Raw genomic sequence first — 19,498 nt, 5'->3', positions numbered from 1 at the left:
GGGTGGCTTTCTGCCGGGGATTTTTGATATTTGTTTGAAGTTGTGTGTTTTGGGTTTGGCCAACAGCCAATTTCTGAGCAACAGCTACTTTGGAAGAAACCCCCCCCCATTTTTACTGTTGAACATGATGATATATGGCATGAACTCTCTTTTGGCCAGTTTGAGCCAGCTGTACCAGCCATGTTTCCTCCCAAATGCTTGCCCATCCCCAGCCTACTTGCTGGCAGAGACTGACTAAGGAACTAAGAAAGTTTTGAGTCATGCAAGAACTGCTTCTCAATAGACAGAACTTTGGTGTTACCCACTCTGTTTTAGCCACAAATCCAAAACATTGTACCACTGGGGCTCCTATGAAGAAAATGAACTCCATCCTAGACAGTGCCAGTGCAGCTCTCTTCTTTTCTTACCCACCATGGGTATGTGTAATGATCATTTCTTCTTAGAAACTTTTCCTTATTAATTATTTTCCCTCAAATAGTTTTTCATATCTACAAAGATATTTTGAATGTTGTCTTTCCCTCTGAACGATTTTTTTGCTTGTAAAATTCATTCTCAAATAGACTGACTAGAATAATGCTTCACCTGAAAGCATGTAGAAAACATGCTCTTCTCCAGGCTGAACAGACCTAGTGACCCCAGTTGCTCCTCATTCAGCTTCTGCTCAAGGCTCTTCACCATCTTCATTGCTCTCCTTCGGACACTCTCCAGTTGCTTTATATACTCCTTGTATTGTGGTGCCCAAAGCTGCCCCCAGCACTCGAGGTGGGGCTGCCCCAGTGCAGGGCAGAGCAGGACAATCCCCTCCCTTGCCTGGCTGGTGATGCTGTGCCTGATGCCCCCCAGGACACGTTTGGCCCTTCTGGCTGCCAGGGCACTGCTGATTCAGGTTCAATTTTCCATTGACCAGGACCCCCAGATCCCTTTCTGTGGTGCTCCTCTCCAGCATCTCATTCCCCAGTCTGTGCTTACATCTGGGTTACCCAATCCCAGGTGCAGAATCCAGCACTTTTCCCCTGTTAAATTTTGTATGATTGGTGATTGCCCACCCCTCTAATTTATCAAGGTCTCTCTGCAGGGCTTCCCTGCCTTTGAGGAGTCAACAACTGCCCAATTTTTTATCATCTGCAAGCTTGCTTAGTATCCCCAATTTAGCTTAGAAAGCTCCTCCTTCTGAGGGCCTTGCTTTATGCTCTAAGGTGTGCTGTGCATATGCAATAGCTTAAAGTTTCTGCTAATGGGTTTTGTCCTGCAATTCTTCATAGGGCTGATAAAAGTCCATAGGTGTTACAGCGCAGGTGTAATACACCTCTATTTATTTGAAAAACCTTACAACTGATCTTTCTATAAGTTCGTAATTTCTCTGGAGGGAAAACAATCCACTTGTACTCCAACTTTCACCCCCAAGAATTTTTTTTTTCCTTTTTTCACCTACATCTTCTTACTATTGGTATATCATACTAACTCCCACTTGAGAAAAAACTATATATATAAGCTTAAATTTAAGTGCTAGTACTAAAAGTCTAAAAGTACTAAAAGTCAAAAGATACTAAAGCATGCGTTTGGAGCTAACTCTGAACTGAGCCAGCAAGATCTTAAATAGTAACATTGCTGTGTTACTGGTCAGAGATCACATCACTTCTTATATGTCCTTTGTCATTTTCAGTTATGAGGCTTGCTGATGCAAATGGACTTAGTATTCATAAACTATATATTCTATACTGCATGAACAACCCTGCCTTTGGCACTTTTGATATTCTGGATTTTCTTCTATGGTATATTTGGTGCCCTGCTATAGGAGCAACCTCAAATAAACAACACACATCTCAAATGACATTGTTTTCTTTTCTCACTTATTCAGTGTACCTTCACCCAAAAATCTCTCTCTGGTTTTGATCATCTGTAGTTCTTGCTATGGCACACAAAGGTGAAATAAACACTTACTAAGCATCAGTCACTGTTGCAAAACACTCTCATATCCTCCAATAGAGGCCTCCAAGCCCTCTATTGTGGTGTAAATTCATATCTGAGATGCTGTAGGCCAGATGTGGCCCATGAAGTATTTTATGTAGCATCATGGGTAAATTTTCTTTCCAGCCTCCAACATGTAGAAGACAGTGCTGTTGCAAATTTAGTTGCAGATGGTTTATCAGACTTGCTCCTCACAAGCATTTGCTCTGGTGACATGTGGGCATCACTGCAACTTCTGGAAGAAAAAACCATCACAATCTCCCTCACATGACACTTCTGAAGATCACAAACAGGAGGATGATTTCTGAAATATTAAAAAGAGTTTGGTGCAGAATATTGTCTGAGGTCTTTTTTCATATGGCCTGTAAACCAAGCTGGAATGCAAGTCTGTTTGACTGATGTCATTGAAGTTCTGTCTCGCCATGAGTCACAGACAGCAGGCTAATAGTGGGCTGTGTTCAGAGCACATGTTTTTGCACATGCATAGTATGGTATCCTTCATATACCAAAAAAATGGAACAGCAAGTTTGGCTGTAGTTTTGGCAAGTAAGTATGCTGGAAAAATGAATAAAACCCAATTACTAGTATGCTGTTCCTAAGTTCGTTCTTTTTTGAAGACTTTGCCAGCTCTGTAATTGCTCTCAGACTAATCAATTATACAAATTTTCTTTTTACAAATTAGAGCAAACTGCTTACCCAATTTCCTGATTATTGTGCTTTTATGTTTTCTTAAAGCTTTTAGATTAATTAATTCTTAGAGGAACATAATTTTACAAGCAATTTTACAGTGAATGTTTTCTGGAAAACAGTCATTAATCACTGTAATGTATGACCTCAATCATACCTTGTCTTTTAACAATACGCTTTTGTATTAATCAGTAATTAACATTGCCTTTTATTAAGGCCTACATTTAAGAAGTTATCTTTGTTACTTGAGCCTGTTTGTAGAAGGCAAATAAAATGCTTATGAACTTCTCACAGTACCTTCCCCCAAAGCTGTCAAATGTCAGAAATAAATGAAGGAAACTTAAAGATACTATTTCTGATTAATTAATTGTGTGGGAGATGGTGTTTTTGGCATAGTGTTCCTCCTGTGTCAGCATGAATACATGTGGATCATGCTATGCAGTGCTTCAGCCTGCAAATTTTAGTCAGACTGCCTTTGTAGGGTGGTTTGTGAGCTTCTCCTTAGCCCTTAACGAGTTCAGCATTCAAACGCAGTTTGTACATCAGCCTGAAAACTGATTATTTGTCTTTAGCATTACAGCTGAAAATATGGAATTGTTCTGGAATTAAAGGAAATACACGTATAAGGTATTTTGAAAACATGCATAGATATATGGATTTGTATTTAAGACTGAGTATTGTCTATTTTTCTGGCCTTGGGAGAATCTACTGGCAGGCTCTTCCTGACTGTGTGTGACCTTGAGAAAGTCTCTTAGGGTATCTCCTCTCGGCTTCCTTAATTTTTAATTGAGAGACTGATACACCCCTGCCTTACATTATGTATAACTTGCATCTTGTTTTGCAATGTATTTTAAGACTTCTGGATTAATAGGTTTAATTGAATCGGAAAAGCAACTAACATCTTCTATCTTCCATTCTGACTGAAATCCTCTGAGTGTCAGATAAAACCAAAATATAGTCGAATAATACAAAACACCTATTTGTTTTACATCGCCAGATTTGTTTTAGCTTAAAAGTCACAGAAGAATCATGCGTGTTCCTAACTACAGAGGAATGGAGAATTTTTCCATAGTGTAATTTTTAAATAAAACCAAAATTATTAAAGAGTATAGTTTTTCAAAAACAGTTCAGGAAAAAGATCTGTATTTCAACAAATCTAATGCACTTGCAGAAAAAAAAAAAGTCTAAGAAATTAATTTGAAATATCTCCGAGTGACATGCCTTGATTTTGATTCAAAATGAATGTGTGGAATTTTGGTCGCTTTTTTCTGTGAAGGCTGAGCTACTTAAACGGTTCTAACTTGAGTGAATGTAGTTCACATTTCAGCTCTCCAGCTTTGATTGCCATGCTAAGGTATTTCCTACAGTCAGATGTACTTCTAGCTTAGGTACAGTGGGAGTGATTTGTTTCTGAAATGTTTTCATGGAAAACAGTTGTAGTCTGTAGAAGAGGTCACTTTTTATAGATTGTATTGCACATGTTGTTCACTCATAGGTTCCCAGATAAACAAAATCTTGCTGGAAGAAATACTTTTCATTCTGATATAACATTCAGGTGTCTCATAAAAATGGTATTAGTTGTGAATATTGTTATCCCCTCAGTGAATTTCATCTTGTATGAAACTCAGCAACCATGAACTCACACACATATCACTGCATGACCTTTCAAGAAGATATTCTGATGTTGGACACAGGGTGTTCCATGAAAGTGACATTAGCAAGCATGAAATATTACTACCGCTATAACAAAGCAAGATGGTGTCACTTCTAGAACTGGAATTTTAGGTTTTGAATAAGCTGTTTGAGTAACTAGATAAAATCCTTTAATCTACTAAATAAAATGAAACTGTTTACTATGGGTATGAACTGAGCTCTTCTGGCATCTTTATTATAGTACACTTTTATGAATACATAATTAAACTGAGAAGACCAGTCCAGGAGTTTAAAATAACAAAAACAGCTACCATGAATTTTTGATCAAGTGACAAGCATGGCTATCTCAGGCTAATGATCAAACTTGTTTCTTCAAAAAGTGAAAACATTTCCCATGTTTGTTCGTCTGGGCTGAGATATAAAATGGTATCTTGAGAGCTCACAATTTTGGGATAGAAATAAGCATACAGTACTGTTGGATGGATGCTGATGTGAGACACAAAACAATCTTTGCTTGTTTGAACTTCCTATGGCTGTCTTGGTATGATTGTATCATATTGTACCTCTGAAACTGGACTTATTTTTCAATGACTGAAAAATCTGTGGTATTCATTTGGGTATGTTCTTTTAGAAAACAAACTTAGCACAGAAAATAGCGTATTGAAATTAATCCAGAAGGCTTTTCCTGAACTAGGTGTTACACGTGTGCCACAGTGGTACATCTTAAGAACCCCTTCCTTATGTTCATTAATACCTATTCAGTACTTATCAGTCTTATTTCTAAATTGTATTTTAAACTTTACAGTATTGTAAAAATACCCATGAGATTGATGAATGTGTTTCAAGCCACAATGAAACTGAGTCATAAAGTGGAACTACAAAGATGGGTTCTTGTTTCTGGACCCACACTATTGTTCATAATAAATTAATTCCTGTTGTGTTAGACAGTTTATGCTTTCATTGCAGTAAACCAAAGTGCATGTTGTCAGGGAATAGCTCCAGAAAGCTGTAAGTATTTTCAGTTTTAGCATTTTATGTTCCCTTTGCCATTGAAGATACCAGACCATTCTGGAGGAGGCAGTGAAGGGTTGTGAAAAATAAATAATTTAGTAATGAAACTATAGACTGAAAAATGACCTGGTGCTTCTCTCTTTTATTACATTTTTCCTGCAACACATACTGCTTGTGAAGTTATGTGAGTGGAAACATGAAGTATGAATCCTCTCTCCTTGTCCACCAGTTTTGTCTCATAATCCTCTTGGCTTGGAGTATTCTTTCCTCTTAGATAATTGCATTTCTGTTGTCAAATACTGTGGGTTGCCATTTTATCTCAAGCATGGCTTTATTCCCTTATTTCTGTAATGTCTTTTTCATTCTTTTCTTTAAGATTTTTTTTTATTATTAGTTATTTCTCAGATAGTTTAATTATTTTTGTCAAAATATGCTTACAGTTAGGTCTCTGTACCATACATCATTGGTGTTATTTTATGTAATGTAACTGTCCCTGGCATAATTTGATTGGACTTTCATTGTTTATGCTGTTTCGTAGGTTAGGCGGGGCTGAAATGCTACAGAAGCGGTTAAAAAAGATGTGTCCCTCAATCAGTTTAATAAATGTAAAAAAAATATTTGGTACAATGCTTATAAATGGAAACAAAGTCTTTGAAAAAGCTGGAAAAAAAGAAGAGAGGATATACAAATGATGCTAGAGGAGATTCCATATGGGAATATGACTGAAACAGCCTTCCCCCAAAAGTTCCATTCTCTCATCCTTTGAGACTCAGTAAAATAGGATCTTCACTTTTCCAGTTCTACATAGGAATTTGCTTCCTGAAGTGCAAATACACTTAAGCTGCAAAAGCTGAACACCTTGAAGGCACCCAGGAGGACATATCTGTATGCTTGGGTTCACTCTTGTGCTTCACTCCTGCTTTCCTCAGCATCTGCAGCTGTGAACAGGTTGTAGGGTTAGATAGGACTTTAGAAAGGCAGTTCTTAGGAAATAATTTGAAACTTATTGATGCTCAGCATTTTTTAAAATTAGGCTAGCTGTTTGGCTGTCTAAAGGGAGGTGACAGTGCCTAAATTTGGAATATTGAAAATCCTCATCAGTTTCTTCTGATTAATGGCTTTTATATATAATTCAAGAAGTCTTAGCATGAAAATACCACAAAAAATTCAATAAGGGCATAGAAACAAAAGCTTTTTTAATTAATTAGAAATGCTTTCTGAATTGGCAGATAGCTTTCCCGTGGGAACCTCCCAAATATGCATAAAACTCTAGAATACATAGACTAAAATCTCACAACAAATCAACGAGTTTTCTCTCTAGACTCAGGACAGCACAAAAGAGTTCTGAAGGAGTTAGCTTCCTGCCAAAATAATTTGTCAATGCTCTTTCCTCATGTTTTCTCATTTAATTGGTTCACTAGCTTAAGAACATAATTTCTTTTATGTTTTTGTGCTATGAAAAAGGACAAAAGATTGGAAGCACTATGATAAGTTCCCTGAGGGCTCTTGTTTCTAGAATGAACCCTGATTTTATTTATTTTCTTTTTTTCAGTTTAGGTTAGAAGTTTTTTCCTTTGTCTGAATACATGTCTGCCTGCTCTGACTACAGGGCTAAAAGCTTACACATAAATGTTGTCCTCACCATTTATTTGGGGACTCTGCCCTCGATCTGCATTTCTTGAAATCCCAGCATAGCAGTTTACAGACTTAGCACATGCTCTTGTTGAGGAATGCCTCAAAACTTCATGCAGTTCAGGCCGAGCTGAACTGTACCTTGAAAAAAAAATTACAGACTTATCTTCAGCATGTATAGTAGGTGACATATGAAGGATATTGCTTTAAAAAGACACAGAGTGAACATTAAAGCTAAATGAGAAGAGTGGGTCCTTGCTGTCCTCATGGGTACGCTCTGGCAGAGCTGCAGGTGGGGTTTCCTGTATTGCATGCCATATGTTGCATCTGTGGAAGATAACACATTGATAGACCTGTGACCTTCCATAGACTGAAAGCATCAGTGTCTCAGTATTTTTGAGGAAGCTGAGAACAGACAAAGAACAACACAGAGTAAAAGAGCAAATGGCATTTTACAGCATATTGGCTTCCTACGCATCCTTGCACCAATCTTTCAAAGATGTGCTGGTGTTAAACAAACATCTAGCATGTTGTTGCTGCATTATGTTGGGCATACATTTCTGAAATTCTAAAAGGCCTAATCGGTACTAATTAAGAATGAGTGATTTGAGCAACAGTAACAGTGTAGCAGTGTTTTTCTGGGCTGAGAAACCCAGGCAAAATGCCAAGGTAACATAGCTATGCAGGTCTGAAATTTGGGTCTTTTTGAAGGATTATACTTTGTGCTATGTTGAAATCTCTTTACAGATTAAATTATTGTGTGACTGGCTTTACCATATCCACACAGAGGAGTGAGATGACTCCAAAAAAAAAGCTGGAGTAATTTTATACTGAAAGAGCATCTAATGTGTATTAAATTTATCTCATGTTTTGTAATGACATTCTGATTGTCCTTTTACAAAAATACCTCTGGTTGTAAACAGCCTATTGACACAATAGATTATGCAACAATCCATATTGTTGGAATTTTTAGAGATTAAGGCATCATTAAGCTTCTATAAGATCTTTACAAATGCTTCCTCGAAACAAGGTGTGGGCAAACACGACAAGTTGCTCTATTTTGTGGTTCTGCCCCTTTCTGTCTGCCATGAGATAAGGAAAAGTACAAGTAAAGTCAATCAAGTATGTAGTATGAAAACCATTCAGTGGATTACTTCAGTATATACCTAATTTCAAGTCTGAGTTGCATCAAAGTTGAGTATCAATGAGGACAGAAAAATAATAACACCTGTGAAAAACTGTACAGGTCTTCTTTCTGAGATCATTCATAAATGCACTATATAATACATAATTGGGCATTTTCCACTGTTTGTCTTCAGTATTTGTATTAGACTATTAGTTTTTAATTAATTTTTTACATTATGTCAAAGGGGGAAACATGTATAAGGCCATGCATGCAAAATTAAGAGGTGCATATTTATGATTGCATCATAGTTTATTTTTTTCCATACACTTCTAATTAGGTAACAGAAAAAGAAAATATGCTCACAAGTACTCTTTCAGAAATAGACAGAAGGTAGCTATTTTACCAAGCTAAAATAATTTGCTTTTTGCCTGTAAATATTATGCTTTGCATGTGATAAATATTTATAAGAGTTCTATTAAGTATTTTTAGAAAGGGGTTTATACTTAAAACCAAGAAGCTCATATACATCAACAGAGCTCATTTGACCACCAGTCTGGGAGATAATGATTGGTATTATGCAAAAATGGCTATAGCTTCTGAAAGTGGCAGGGAAAATTGTTTCTCCTCCCATCTCAGTTTCTGAAGAGGCAAATGAAAAATGTGACAATATTTTTCTCACTGCTTTCTTTTCATGCAAATTATAATGTTTTGGAACTTTCTTCTGGAAAAAAAGAAGCAAAGTAATATCAACTGCTTTCTGAGAAATTTAACATTTTCTATTTACCAAATGTACGGATCATTTTGGAAATGCCTATCTTTTCTGTTTTGACAAGCTCTTGCTCTGCAACGATTTGTGCCAGAGATGCTTCTCAAATCAATGGGCCCTTTCAAAAACTTTTGTTCAAGAAATATTTTTAAAAATACATATAGGGTTGAGGAATGAATCCTTGTGTCATACCATGAACAGACCACTCCATTTCTGTTGAGAAAATACAGTTTTATTTTGTTAGCATTAAATTGCTAAATCAGAAAACTTAGAGATAACCTTTTTTAACTGAAAATTCTCTTGGCCTATAGTATTTTCAAATAAATTTTGCATCAATTTACTGAGAGCGGGTATAAACCCAACAATTTATAACTACCCGCTAAAGTTCTTTTTCTGAACCAAACTTCCTGACAGAAGTAATTTATAAGATTAGTGTAAAATTTTGCATTTTCCCTTCACCTAAGGGATGTTCTTTATTTGGACATTGTTATTTTGCCTTCCTTCCTCAATGGCACACAGCTGCATGTGTCACCATGCCTGTCATACTCGGAATCAGAAACATACTTCCCTCCTGATAATGCACCTGCTATGAAGCACATCCTGAATTATGAGATATTTATTCTTCTGAAAACTGTCCAAAAAGGTATAGGAAATTTATAATAGAAAGTTTTGGGCTGGATTGCCCTCATCATCACTTGACTGAAAATGGTGTCCTATACCACTTCACTCATAAACTCATGTGTGTGCCCCTCTGCAAAATGAATATCCTTTTGAATGAGTAAGATTTGGCTGTATATGAACTAATCAATTCAAAAAAGTATGAAGCAGAATTCTTTTTGTATTGCAGATCTTGATTATACCATTAAAATCAATCCATTACTGTTACCCTTGTATTTTTCAAGAGAAGTGTAACCAACAATTAAGATACAGTAATGTTACAGTGGGGATTCTGTAACACGATGCATCAAACAAGGAGGCCCATGGGAAAGAAATATAGATGGACAGATTCTTGGTAGCTGTTTCAGAGATGTTTATTTCTCCAGCCGCATGGCCGGAGCTCTGCCCAGGAACTGTTCCAGTCACGGGACCAAGGGTCCTTCTGCCCGCGCAGGGAACACAAACCAACCAACGGGAACGAGGCTGAGCAGGGGCAGGGAAGCCCCGTGTCTGTGCCCTCAGGGCCCCTCTGCCAGGGCTCCATGGCAGGGGGGGAGACCCTGACACAGTACATCCAGCCTTGGGAATTCAAACAGTTTATTACAATGAAGAACAGGCTGTTCAAGTGTACCTTGGTTGAAACAAAGAAAGCTAGAATCAAAACCATACGTCATTGTGTAATTAACTTTTTTCCCATTTCTGTTGTATTGCTGTAATTACACTAACGGAACATTGTCATTAAAGAAATGCACAAGGTATTGGAATATCAACTCCATTTAGTTCACTGGTACACTTGAAGAGGGAAGCCTTTTATACCAAAGGAATCATAAAATGTGCTCCTATAATTATTGTACTATGAAAGGCAAAAATTAGTTTTCAGTATAATCCCTGGAAATGGGTGGTACCATAAAGCATGGCAAATTAATGCTGCTGACCATTATAACTTTTTGGAAATTAAAGCTTTTTTCTTTTTCCGGATGATTGCTTGTGAGAACAATTCTGGTTTAATCAATGAACTATGTGTGCTTCAAATTGTTCAGGAATCTCTCTTTTTTTCCTACTCTTTAAAGTTATTTTGAAAATCAAATTTTCATTGAGGTGCAAAAGTCACAGAAGTACCTCTGAAATACACCTCTTCTGCTCTGGTTATCATGGAGATGTTCACAAAGCATGCCATTGCAATAGGTGAAATCTTTAAAAGCTGACTTTAAAAGGATGCAGAATAATACTTTGGAATGTAATGTATTCATGGAAATCCATAAAGTAAAGACAGAATGTTTGAGCTGTTTTTCAAAGCTGTGATAATGAAGGCTTAGTAAACAGTATTGAACATACCTAAAAGTTGGTTAGACTTCTATCATTCTAGTCTATGATTATTAGATTCATAATAATGTAACATGTCACCACGGCAACTTTTCCTCCAATGCAAGTAAAAAATAACTCTCAACTGTGAGAGCAGAAAAGGATATAAAGGGTGTTTGAGGGGTTTTTTTCTTCCTCCAGAGTTTATAGAAGTTTCAGATATTTCCTAGGACAGATCTAATACAGTGGTCTAAGTACTTAGGAGACATTACATTTATTTTCTAAAAACATTTTGTGGGCTTGGTACAAGATTATAGTGCATTTTCAGAAACTGATTGTACTGTGATGCTGATAACTTGTCTTTGTTTAGAGCTTTCCATATTTCCTTCATATATTTTCCATCTGCTTTTTTTTTTCCTTTAGAGTGTGTAAAATCTAGCAACACTAGTGAAAAGACTTTCATTTGCAAAATCAGAAAACAAATACACAAAGGGTGTTGATTACCCTCTCTTTTTTTCCTCTTTCTCTTTGTTTCTTTTCCCTTTCAATTATGTGGAAATAGAACTGACCACCACATATTCTAGCAGGCCCATTTTTTTTCTTATTCACTAATTTCCCTCTTTTTCTTACATTCTTATTTTACTTTAATTTCTCTCTTGTTAATGACCACGTAACACTAATAGGGAAGATACATTATTTAGCAACTGTTACATCATTGGAGGACATCACTAATAAATTCCTTCAAGTTTTTCTGCATCTTAAGATGATGTAAATTTATACTTTGTTTTAGCAAACAGATGAATCTTTGTCATTTCTTAAATACTATATAAATCAATTCAGTATTAGCTGATTAAGTATTAGAAATGTCATAGCAATTTTTATGGTGGGAACACCAAGAAAATTAGGATGGGAGTCCCACTGTACTATCATTGTATAAGCACGTGCTGACATACCTGTTCCTTCACACTAGAAGCCTTGGTCTTTAAGTGTTTTGTGCCCCTTCTTAAATTTAGGGTAATCCCATTGAAGTTTGAGTCACAGAATCATAGAACAGTTTGAGCTGGAAAGGACCTTAAAGATAGTCTAGTTCCAAACCCCCTTCCATGGACAGGGACATGTCCCACTAGATCAGGTTGCTCAGAGCTCCATCCAGCCTGTCCTTCTTACCCACATGCATAAGTTTGCTTTTGACCAGGACCTAGCAAACAGTTGTGTGTCTGACGTACTCATGTGAGATAAAACCTTGCTAGCCATTTCTTGGATGCCAAAGGAGTCTGGAAGTCCCAAGAAGCTTTGTCCATGCCTCTTCTTGCAAAATGAACCACATACTCTTCTCTTTTTACCCTTCTGTTTCTCAGAGAAAAAACTGTGAAAGTGTGGCATGTCCCCTGCAGTGTAACACTTCATTTCTGGTGAAGGCTGATAAGAGGAAATTTTCTCTACTCTTTTAAGAACCTAGAGTTGCAATAAAATATCATGTCAGCAATAACAGAAACCATTGTCTTAATCTGGCTTTCAGCAAAATAGTTTAACTTTGTATACTAAGTATGTAATGAGAAATTCTGTTTATCTCAAGAGATGTGCGTGTGCTCAGATTTCCTACCACATTTTTGAGTGCTTGAATATAGAAATAATGATAATTTCTTTTATTTACTTGTTGTTTATAAAATAACAGAAAGAGAGTGTTAAGAATGCATAAATTAGAGTACATAAGCATACAAGGTAATGGATGGAAGTTACTGTGGAAAATTCAACTCAAAGTATTTTTTAATGCTAATATTCCACACTTATTCTTGCATTAAAAGGTATGTAATGAAATAACTGTTTGAAATACAAGATAAAAAATGCATCTTTAAAACAGGGAAGTGATTATTAAATGGCTGTATTAAAAATAGGCAAACATGACTCTCTGTTTATCATTGGCCAAAAAAATTAACTGAAAATCTGTGATCAATCATTTGTTATTTTTGTTAGAAAGATGAACAACATGAACCTGGCATAGATGAATATATCAACCAAGAGAGATATCAAATATCAACCAAGTATTAGTATCATTTTTTTTTTCTGTGCTGTTAGAAGTAGAAGGATATAAAAGGATGGATGAAATATAGACATCATTTGCTTTAAAGAAATCAGCACATCACCTAAAATGTTTCCTAGGACAGGTTACACTAAATTAGCCTTCCTGCTATAGTTCCACATGGTAAAAGCACAGTATGCTTAGCTCAGTGCTGTGATTTTTACAAGCATGGAGAGACTCACACACAAATGAGAGTCAGCAAATGGCCTGATGTGCTACTAAAAGAATATTTATAACTGTACTGTTTCACACTGAATGGAAATTATAGTTGTTGTGGTCTCACCCCTTCAAGAATAATTTCTATGTCTGTGCCCATTCTTCTATCAGCAAAATGTTAGCAGATACATTGTCTGCATAATTTGTTGGGACTCTGCACAGGAGTACTTTTGAATGCTTTACAGAGGTAAAAGAGTAGGAGAAATGCTTGCTGATAGCTAGAAAAGTGAACTGGAGTTCAAGAAATTAGAATCATATTCCCAGTTCTGCTTCTGTCTTCTTTTATAACTTTTCAAATTTGCCTCTCCTGTGGCACCTGCAATGTTGTGCACGGTAAAGAATATGTTTGCAGTGTGAAAATCTGGTTCTGTCTGACTGTGTTTACTTGCTGGACTGTTTGGTCAGTGCCCCCAGTACATAGAAGGATGTTTCTTCCTCTCTTTGGTTTGCAGGCTACACATTAGGTACATCAGTCAGTGCTAATTGAGCTGCTGAATTAGGGAGTTAGCCAAAAATCCACGCTGGCTTTTGATCACCAGTTTGTATCATCCAAAGTATAGATGAAGGCAAGGGTTAAAATAATATTCAATTTTTGGTGTATTAGAAGATGCTAGATGGGAAGGTGTAACAAGCTGTGGAGGAGAATGCGAATGCTCTGACAGCAAATGGATGGATACTTGCACTTAAAGGGAAATGGAGATTAGCTGTCAGAAAAGCAATAATACTAGAATTTAAAGGAGGGATCAAAACTGAGAACAAAGAGTACTGTGCAAAGAATCTCTGACAGAAAAACTGATAAGAAGCTGTCAACAGAAACAAAAGAAATTGCAAATATTGTAGCCACCAGGTTAATGGATGTACTTTTTGCCAAGCTCACACTGTACGCAAAGGTGTCATTTGTATTCAACTGCACTTGGGAAAAGCTGGATGAATGAGAGCATGTTGACAAGATGGGATACATTCTTAAGTGCAGAGAAATTTGAGGCCGTGGAAAAAATTAGTAGTGTTTTTCTCAAGGAAACAAGCAAATGAAAATAGAACAGCAATGAGGATTTGATATTGTTTGATTAAATATTTTTCTTTTAAATCACACATTTTGTAATTGTTGTTTATGTAATGTACAGAGTGGAAATCTTTTACCCACTGAGAATGTTTTATATATCTCTTTAATTAGCTAAATTTAAACTATATATTTCTTTAAGAAACTTGAAATGTGTTTGTAGAGCTTAAGAACATGCTGCTTTGAGAAAATGATAAAGCCTTCTACATAGTAAAACAGCAGTATAATCCCAAATTCTGGTGAGATGCAGCCATACAGAGGCTTTATGATGCTCCATATTAATTGTTACAAAATGTACTAACTCATAATACCCAAGCTACTGAGAAATTTGTGAACTAGCCCGAACAACCAAAAGCCATCTCCTATGCATCTGTTTGGCTGGCAGGGTTGCCTCCCCACTTCTGTGCAAAAGAGAGGTAGGCAAACAGCAGAACATGGATGTGAACAGATTTCTTAAGAAAATGAAAAGAATAATTGGCTCTGTAGTTGTAGTTCTAAACAAAGAAGCCAGAGTGGACAACCCATGGTTGTGATTATGTGGGGAGCATGCTGGAAAACAGATGGAGCTGTGATCTGCATAGGGCAGCCTACAACTTTCACAAGCCATCACTAAAGGACTGATCTGTGAACAACTTACAGAGATGCAAAACTGCAAGACTGGGCATGGAAGTATTTATTTTCATTTGCAGTCTACTTGGGTTCTCCCTGAGCTATGCTTTTATTATCACAGATGTCTCTCAAAAGAATTTTTTTTAAAATGGCTGCCAATTTTTCAACCGTGATTTCTGCATTTTACTGTACTTTCTTTGTAAACTTTTCAGGAAAAAATGTCCTAGATTGGAAAAAGTTACAATTATTGACTATTTTGACTAGCTCTTTGGTGATAACAGTTGAGTTTTACTCTGAAAAAATTCAGATGTTCTGCTTTTCTTCTTTTTCCTTCAAAGAATTTGCAAGTTTATAAAGAATGCATGTATTCAGCTGGGCTAAGTGGAAGTATTGCTAAGCACCTCTACACATAGATCACATTTTCCCAGTGCAAAAGTGAATTTCTGCTGACCTACATTGCTCATCATACATTTAAAATCTTTTATTAACCACTGCTGACTCTACGAGAAAATGATTTAATGAATTTTATTAATGTTTTCCAAATATCTCTGTGGAAAGTAATATATGATAAAATTGGAACAGTTTTTATATATGCATATTTCCACATAAGCTTTTTCCCAAAAGACAGAACTCCCAATTTGGCTCTTTATTACCTGCAAGTTTCTTTCTTTACTTTGTATCTACTTACAGCAGTAAGTAATCTTGATTCTGAGACTTTATGTAGAAGTGAGAAGTGTTCCTGATGGTGGGATTGTTGAACAATATCCAGACACATTGTTGTATGAGAAATGTATTTGCAGAAGAGGAAGAAGGTCTGCTTTACCTGGAGTGCATCACAACTCCTGAATACAAGTATGTGATAATCCAAGTAGAACTTTGATCTCAGTCTTTTTGTCAGGATATTTGCATCACCTCTTCCTGCCATAGGTAACTCCCCCTAAGATTTGCAGGCTACTGGTCAGGAGTAATGTATGGTTAGCATGCTCTTTTAGCACAACATGTAGTTTGATTACAGAGAAAGTTTTGTTTCTGGGGTAGTTTTCCTGTTCCAGTATAATTATTTTGGTTGTGTGAGTTTTTTAAGTAGCTGTGTGAATTTTTTGAAGAGCTCTTCTCTTTTCCTTTGGTTAGTTTCATGGTATTCTCTATAGATTAAAGTTTGACCATGAACTTTGGACATCTCAGTTCTTGTAACTGAATCCAAGAAATTTTCATTCTTCATTCACCATGAACCGATAATACATTTCCAAACTGTCTTAGACAGAAGGGAGAAACTGAGTAGCAGCTGAGCAGACAATTTACGCTGGCCACATTGTCAGCATGGGTAATCGTAAAGACCCAGAAAAGTATTGATTGTGCAGCTTTGTTTGCATGTTCTGAAGAGCAGTAATTGGCTCATCTATCTATCAACCATCTACTGTGCAAATCTGGTGTTTGCATGTATTTCAAAGCACCAATTATTTATCTAAATAACTGTTTGGGATCATTTTTTTAAAGTCACAGCAATATTACTGCCAAATTTACACTAAAAGAAAGCATTATTTGCATCAAAAATTACCATGTATTTACTTAATTAAAACACTTAAATGATCTGAGATGGAACAGCTTTTTCTATTAATATGGAGGCAAATGAATAGTATTACTTCATCCTTTCTGGACTACATCTTCAGTAGTTTTGCAGAAGGGAGTGAGTTTGTTTATATATATGCTTTGATATTTAGTGCTTGTAAAATGATGATGGCTATATAATAATTGGCTCAAAGGAACAAATAATCTCAGATGGAATCAATTCTGCTAAGCAGAAATGGCAGGTGTTACAACAGAAAATCATAACCTCCATTACTTCGGGTCTGTAATGCTACTGCAATTACTATCATCATCTTTACTAGAATTCTTTAAGTCGTGTGATCAGTAGTTATGGAAGCCATTAAACTACCTATTGACTCTATTGATTATTTTTAAAAGATTTTAAGCTGAGTGCAGTACCTGTTATTGCAGTTTTATTTTATCTCATGTTTCCTGTAATTTTTTTTCCTTTGACTGAAAAACATTTTATTTTCCTTGTCACTTTTTTCTTCCCTTATGAGGCTGTGCAGTAAGACTTTTTAGAGAGAAACAAATTCTTTGTCATGCTGGAATGTTTTGTCAAAACCAGCATGCTAGCTGGATTCACCCTCACTCTCCTCTTTAGTGCTTGCCTCCCTTCCCTGCCACTGACAACAAATTGCTTATGTGGCTACCACATTCCTTTGTATTATGACCTCCTTTGCTCTGCTTACAGTTCTTCCCTGTTTATGTTTTCTTAATTCTGTGACTTCCTGCCTTTTATATTAGAGAGATTCTGAAGTTTTGCTTTTCAGAATCTGTCTGCTTGTCTGTCTGCAATACCAGCTCTACAATCCTCCAATGTGTACAGGCAGAGAGGCTTGTCCTCTTTTCCATCTTGGTTAGGGCTCTGTTGACTCATGATACAATTTTACACTGTTGTCTCAGTCTAGACTAAAATGCAAGCTTGTCTAATTGAGGCTCATTACATCACTTGCACCTCTAGGAAGAAATTCTAAAAGAGGCTTTGTTTTATAGCTCTCCTAATAGTGCCACACAATTCTGAATCGAGAAAAGAATGCCTGATAAGGGGATGTGCTATAAGCTTTCATTTTGAGCCTTTGTTTCATGCAAAATGAGCTTAAACAACTCAGTTTTCAAGTAAAACAAGCAATATTTCTAAAAGTTACCCCTTTTAAAATTTCATATTTCAGTAATAATTTCTTGTCCTTTTCTTTCTTGCCATATTCATGTTATAATCAAACTGTATTATCTATTTAATGATAATTGCTTTCCCTGATACTGTTTGAAAAGCAGGTATTTCTAAATCTAGACATATATTTGCTGTAAAGAAGGTGACTTTTGTCTTTAGCTTTCTAAAGAAACATCTCTTCCTCTTGTACACTGTGTAAAGCAGTGCTGTCACTGATTTTATTGTCAGTTCCTTGGTTTATATGCAAAATTCTTTCTAAAACCCATCTCAGGGGCAACCCATTTTCAGATTTATAACCTCTCCTTATCAGCATTCTATTTTAATGAGTGCAATTCCTATCCCTCCACACTAACAATCAAAGGCCCGCCATTTTCACATCAGTCCATCATCCTTTTAATTGAGGCACATCTTTTTCTTGTTCATCTCAATGAAAGATGGGAATTCAGTGCTAAATAAATACTCATTTAAGTGTTGATATAAGGATTAATGGTATTGTAAACAGAACAGAAATAACAAAATCTTTCTCTTAGTTATTGAACCAGAACTTGAATGTTCTCTGATTGTGCAACACAAAATCATCAGCCTTCTCCATTACAAAAAAATCAGAACCTCTGAAGATTACTGGAAATTCTTCGAACTTTCAAGTAGCTGTACAAAGTGAAATCTCTAAAACAACATCCTGAGTCTCCCAAAATGTGTTCACAAAATCAGTTGAATTCTGTGGTTTTCATGGACTGTATTATATAGCACATAAATGCTGGAGACACTCAGTCCAGAGTATCATATCATATCATATCATATCATATCATATCATATCATCTGGTATCGCACTGCATCATATTTTATTTCCTGTTCTTTTTCTGCTTTGTTGTTGTTGCTGTTGTTGTTGTTGTGTGGTGGTGTGCAGCTGTGCTCCTTTGGTTTTTTGGATTTCAGTGCTCCTACCAGAATTAAAGGTAGAAGAGCTGTGACATTAAGAGGTAGTCCTCCAAATAAAAAGGGAAAAAGTCTCATCAAGTGTGTAAATCACTTTGTGAAATCATGGTCATCATCCACTGAAATGCGGGGAAACTTTTGTGAACTTGGTTATCTTCACATTAATGGGAAGTGAAGTCTAAACTTTGATCTGGTCTTCAAACTGGATTGTCCTTAATTCTAAGATTGAGAGGAAAATGATTGATTGTGTTTTACATAATTTATCCTCATGTCTCTAAAGAGGTAAGCTGGAATAAGTTGCAGCTGTGGGACTGAACCATCATGTGAAGACAGATACAGAGAAAAAAAGATTGTAATTTCTCGTGGTTAACATGTGAAAAGTCTCTGAACCTTTATGAAACTTAGACTCCCCAGTCCAAATCTGCATCTTCATTATGCCTCCTAAAAACATAACAAGGAGAACCTTGGAAATAACGGGTATAGGATGCGAATTCTTGGGAATTCTTGGGAATTTATTGATAATGTCATCTCTGTGAATCAAAAAATCAAAATTAGCAATGAATGCATTTCTGACCAGACTTAATATTACCACAGAGCCTGACCCAATGGGATTGTTGTTCATAATTAAGGCTCAGAGACCATGCAGTAATAATGAGACAATAATATCAGTGTTGCAATAGTAGTGGATGATCAAAAAATAACATGGTAATTTGTAATGAACAAAAATATTTACATTTAAAGTTCTGAAATGGCTATGTATATTGAATTGAACTTTTAAAATCCCAATCTGCTATATTTGGATTTATATTTTAGGTCTTGCTTTAATCTGTTTTAGACTTAAAACATGTTAAACTTATTATTAGACTTGGTCTTTGGAACAAGGATTATTTGCTGAATATGGGGTCTGTAATGCCACCATAATGCGCTTCCAAACCTGTTTTAAGGCTATTCAGTCTTGTTATATTGCAAGTAATACACAAGTTTTAGGTCTTGATAGCAAAGACATTTTTATTCCTTCCAATTTCTAGCCCTCTCTT

Source organism: Corvus cornix, chromosome 4 (assembly GCF_000738735.6).
Source record: "Corvus cornix cornix isolate S_Up_H32 chromosome 4, ASM73873v5, whole genome shotgun sequence".
Lineage (NCBI taxonomy): Eukaryota > Metazoa > Chordata > Aves > Passeriformes > Corvidae > Corvus > Corvus cornix.
The sequence above is the reverse complement of the archived record's forward strand: the minus strand, read 5'-3'. Positions refer to the sequence as shown.